The sequence below is a fragment of the Nicotiana attenuata genome, unplaced genomic scaffold (assembly GCF_001879085.1).
Source record: "Nicotiana attenuata strain UT unplaced genomic scaffold, NIATTr2, whole genome shotgun sequence".
NCBI lineage: Eukaryota > Viridiplantae > Streptophyta > Magnoliopsida > Solanales > Solanaceae > Nicotiana > Nicotiana attenuata.
The window spans coordinates 102,143-108,142 of NW_017672914.1; positions in this window are offsets into that span (position 1 = coordinate 102,143).

Sequence of the window (6,000 nt, forward strand, 5' to 3'; positions counted from 1 at the left end):
ATTGTTTCTATTTTTTGACTAACACTTGCAGGTTATCGACGAGGAGCGGCACAAAGCTTTTAGGTCTGAAAGCACGCATTGCACTCTTTTTCCCTTGAACCGTTTTTGTCCCAAATGGCTTTTTCGGCAAGGTTTTTAACAAGGCAACGGTGGATCGTGCTACCTTAGAATTGAAGGCCGATTACGAATCAGTATCAAAGACTATGTTTATAGTATCCGAGATTTCTCTACAATCAACCTCGAATACTGGGGGGATTACTCTCGGATATTGAATTATTCCAACAAGGAAATTATTACGAAATGAAAGGGTCTCAATAGGTAGGATTTATTGTAAGGGACAAACGGTCAAAACGAACCGTGCCTACATAGATTTCTCGAACCCTGACATAAAGCATGTACGCGTGTGTGATTGTTTTTGACAAGAACAAAGAGAAGTACTTTCCTTGCAACTATTTAATGTCTTGGAAAAAAATTCACTTTACAACCCCATACTTTCGATCTATTATGGAAATGAGACCAAGGGCCGATTGCAACCGGAGTTCGAATAATCACCCAACACTGGGGGACTGCCCTCCATAGAATAAACTCAAAAATATCAAACTATTGAACATCGAGGCATAAGACATCTTAGGCAACCGTCGAATTTTAAAGGCCACGACCATACCCACTCAGGGACTGTTATCTTAGGCAAGCCTGGATAACTCGGGAAAGCGAGCTCACCGGGCTACACCCGAACGAAATGGCTACAGCCAATTTAGCCCGGTTTGGAGATGTCCGAAATCCGTAACAAAAATAGGCCTTCAAAAAAAATTCTTTCACAACCGGCTCTAAAGGCTACCCTCGGCAGAATCTTAAGCTTAAGATATTTTTCGGAGAAAACTTCGGTAACACCGAACCCCGGTAACGCCTTAACCCAGAAGGGCAATAAAAGCAAGGTTTGTTCGAACCCTCGAACACAACCTTATTATTTTATGTATATATAAAATAATACACAAATTTTAAGGCACTCCAACCTTTGTGAATACAAGCAATAAAACAAAGGAATAATTTTAAAGCCGAAAAGGGTGGAAAGCCTTAAAAATACATATATATCGTTTTACAAAGGCCAGATCGGCCAAATACAAAATTTACAAAGGCCTAAGGGCTACTTTTACTTCGACTTCGAGAGATCATTCTCACTCGACTAGAAAGCCTAAGGGCTACCTTATTTTGAGTTCGAGCAGGTCCTCACTCGATCATTAAGCTTAAGGGCTACATAAACTCATGATCGAAACATCATTTAGGGCCCATCGATTAGAAATGGTCGATGGTAATGCTTATTATCGGTCCTTACCATCCCAAACCTTGGACCCTCGAACACAACCTCATAATCTTATGCTAAGGAATTTTGGCCCTTACATGTAATAACAAAAAAAGACAACAGATTCAGAAGCCATGGAAGAGAAAAAGTTCATATATTCATCAAAATCTTTTTACAAGGGCCACATGGCCCGATCAAGAATTCTTTACCAAGGCCGATCGGCCTCAACATAAAAGCAAAGTTACAAAGGCTAAGAAGCATGATCCTTATCGGAGGAAGCTTCTTCGACTTTGGAGTATTCCCCAGATTCACTCAAATTCTCGGAGTCTTCCTTGGGAAAAGCCAGCTTTTGAGCCTTTGTTTCCTCTGTTCTGGCAATCTCGATTTCAGCAGATATATCGAAGCTTTGATCACGGGCCCCCTCGAGGGCCTCCTGTCGAGCTTGATACCTCGCATGATCCACCATGCTCTTGGCATGCGCTAGGGTGGCTTCAACATCGACCTTGTATTGGGTCGCATTAGCCTGGGCCTTATTATATGCCGCGACCGCCTCAAATCTGGCCACTTCGAGCTCTTTGGCCAACTTGTCTAAATTGGACTGGAGCTCCTCGATTTTCTTTGCCTATATCGACGCCTTCTCCCTTGCAGCCCGAAGCTGAGACTCGGCCTACTCGAGCTCTGCTTAGACATCCTCCTTTTTTGAAGCTAAGATGTCCATACACCCCTTGCACTATAAAGCCTCGGCTTGTACTTCATCTATTTTCCTTTGAAGGTCCTTGATTTGTTCGATCCTCTGTCGAACCTGCAGAATCGGATCGTTAATTGTTATCTCCAACTCATCTTCACTATCATGAAACACTCAAAATACCTGCTTGGCCATCTCAGCATACTCATCTCGAGTCGTCACCAAATCTGCCTAAAGCTTCTCACTGAGAAGTTTGTAGGTATCGCATTTCTCAGTAAGGCCCCGAACCTCAACCTTGCGCTCCTCTCGGATTTGAAAGAAGGCCTTGTGATGCAACACCAAAGCCTCAAGTAAGGAAGAATTGTTAGAACTATTTACAATTCAAAGTTTTAAAAAATAATGGAATGGACTTCAAGCTTACCCGATTTAGAGCATGCTGGGCCTCATTGAACAAACAAGCAACTTCCACCTCGTCCATCTTGGCTTGGTCTTCTTCGGTGACCAAGAATCGAAGATAGCTAGCCACCCCTACGGGGACAAAAAGAACTCGAGCATCCTCCGGGATCGAGATGATAATGGATCGCTTACGCCCAGGATCGATGCTGGGGGCTATGAATTGATCGGTCAATTTAAAGCCCGAGGAAGCCTCATTCGAGATCGTCCTCGGTACCTCCAAGTCACCCAAACCGGTGGCATCTTCGAATCCAACAAAATAGCCACAGAAAGGGTCTTCGTCTCCGTGGCAAGCCTCCATCGCCTGAGCATCCTTGATCATCGAATCGAAGAACGAAGGCAATGAGGAGGAATCCCTAATCTCTATTGCCCCAAGTAAATCTTTTGGGGATCCGCCTTCATCTCGGTAGCCTTCTCACCTCGAGGTGAAGCGTCTTCAGCTCTTTCTGACTTGGGGACTTCATCAAATCGAGGCATAGCAGTTTCAGCTCTCGCCGGCCAAGTAGTTCTTTGAATCTCGATGCCAGCTCGCACACGAGCTACCGGCCCGGAGTCTTCTTCTTCTTCCTCCTCTTCGGACTCATCCCTTAGTCATTGGGCTGACTCTAAAGTTACAGGGATGAGGTTCCCCTTAGCTTTACTGGTCCTCCTCGCTGGTCTTTTCTTTTCCGGGCCCGGAGAGCTCGAAGCCTCTTTTTTTTCTTCTCTTTAGCCTGCTTCGGGGCAAGTCGAGGGAAAGAGCCTATTCTACAGTAGAGGGGGCCCTCATTGCTACATATTTCTCGAGGCCTACAAAAGGAAAAAGACGAGTAAGTTTAATACAAAGCCCAAATGGAAATCGTAAGAAAAGAAGATTACCATGATTACGGGCCTCCCATTGAACCTTTGATAACTCCATCCAAGCACGCTTGGAGTAAGACTTCTGCGATACTAAGCCCTCGACCCATTGCCTCAGATCGGTTATTACTTTCAGGAGATGGGCCACAGCTGCAACACAAAAAACATAGATGAGGAAAGAAAATGAGAAGTAAAACGACGAAGTTAGATATTTAAGGCAAAGCAATACGTCAATTCATGTTCCATTTTCAAGGAACGTCATGTCTTCGGTAGGGATTAGGTCCGAAGTCTTTATTCGGACATGCCCATCCAACCTCGGTCTCGGGTCTCGTCTATGCTCAAGAACGGGGGTTTGGTGGCTCGATGGTAAATCTTGATTAATCCTCCCCGATAAAGCCGGGGACTGTAGAGATGCATAACGTGATCAAGGGTAAAAGGATGTCCCTCGATCTTGTTTACAAAAAATTGAAGTAGGATCACGATCCTCAAGAATGACGAATTAGATCTGGCCAAGGGTCACGTTGTACCTCTTGCAGAAGGTAGTGATGATGGGTTCTAAAGGACCCAATGTGAAAGGATAAGTGTAAACACTTAGAAACTCTTCCACATAGGTCGTGATTGATTCTTCTGGCGTGGGCACCACCACATGCTTGTCAACACAGTTGCAGTCTTTTTTAACTTGGTCGAGGATACCGTCGGTAATTGTGCATATGTATCTTGATATCGGTTTGCATCAACCCGGTGTCGAGGGTGTATTCTCTACCTTAAAATCGGCAGTAGTAGGGCACTTTGTCGGAATGAAGTCCTGTAGAGGAGGTTACGCCACGACTTCATCGCCGACGGACCTTGATGAAGAAGCGGTTTCCTTTCGCGGAACTTTTTTTGAAGTCTTAGCCATTTTTACTTTTAGAAATGAAGAAGAATGGGAACTGGGAAGAAACACTTGTTATCTTGTGATGAAACGGTCAAAGAAACACCAAAGATCTGAAGGTACAAAGCTTCGACGAAGGCAAAGGAGTTTTGAAGATTAGGGAAAAGAAGATTTGAAAGTAAAGTTTGGGTATAAGAAGGAAGATAAATTTATAGGTTTAAAGTGACGGTTCAAATCCAGTGGTGGCCGACCATCGACTGGCACGCATTAAATGCTTGGGAAATTCTACCCACGAGACGTTTCGGTTATCATTGTTTCTTACGTCATGGTGCTTACATCATGATGTATCGAGGTGAAGATCGAGGAGTCAAGTCATTTTTTGTCCTTACTCTCCAAAAAAGGAGGGGACTATCTGGATACGGTCAAATCCCTTGCCTTTTTTATGCAACTGATTGAGGCTGGAGCATGATTAGCCGAGGATCAGCTCCGATTTATATCAAACTACGATGCAGAGTTAGGTTTTCAGGCTCGAGACCTTGAGACCGATTACGATCGAGACCGACCAAAACCGGGACCAACCAAGATCGGGACCGAATAAGATAGAGATCGAGGGAAGCTTATTGAGATGAATAACAAAATGATGAAATAACCACAATCGGGCGAGGATCACGGTGTGAATCTCGGCACGTATCAAGAAGAGGTCGATTAATTAGCCAATCATGGGATTTCTTACTGTATTTAGAATTGTACCAAGAATAGGACTCCCCCTACTATATAAAGGGGGTCTAATCATTTGTAAAAGAGATCATATTCACGTTATAAAAGCAATAGATTCACTTTCTGTTAAGCTCTCAACATTCCTGTTACTTTGCTCATACCTTTTGGAAAAATATTCACTTGATTCGAGGGCAACCTAGCTCAAGGATCAAAGTTATACATTTCATTTGGTTTGTTTTATTTATGTTTGCGGTTAATTTCAGTATCCATTTAGGTTTTCTCACAGTTTGTGCCAAGTGAATCACGTGTCCTTAAAACTACAATATAAATTCAATTGTTATCTGTTTTTAGGGTAAACAAAAAGCAAATAGGACCCATCATGTGAAATGATGCTTTTCTTATAGGACTTAGACTAATTTTAGTAGGTCTCAATGCATTAGTTCAAAGTCTTTTATTTGTACTTATTTCGTGAAATTTTTAACATATATATATATATATATATATATATATATNATATATATATATATATATATATATATATATATATATATATATATATATATATATATATACACACACACACACACACGAGATTTTAGCTAAAGTTACTGAATTTCATGAACCCGTATAAACTAAAAGTTACATTTGCCCCCACCCACACGTGAAGAAGAAGAAAAACACTAAATGACCATCATATGGAATTCTGCATTACTTCGAGGGCCAAAAATAATTTGACTTTAGTTGGTGTTTAACCGTAAAATGGTACAGTTGAATTTATACATGGTTTCTAGACAACTGAATTAATTTGATCCTGAAATAATAAGATAATTGAAGAAATATGCAATACTTAGCCTTGAGTTGGAGACGAAATAGCCGAAACACAGTGGTTCCGGGCACAACAATAATGAAATCGAAAAGCTAGAGGATAAAATTGTGTTAAACTTTGGATAGAGTGTAGTATAAGTTTGCCAAAAAATTCTTCCCTTACAATGATGGCTGAGCTCACTATCTATAGCTACGTCTAGGGAAGGAGGTCCTAGGATCGTGTCCTTCTTTAATGTCAATTATGAGGGACATTGATGAAGATGTAACGGTGAGCATAAATGCCAAATTCCTTGTAACGGACAATCGTACTTA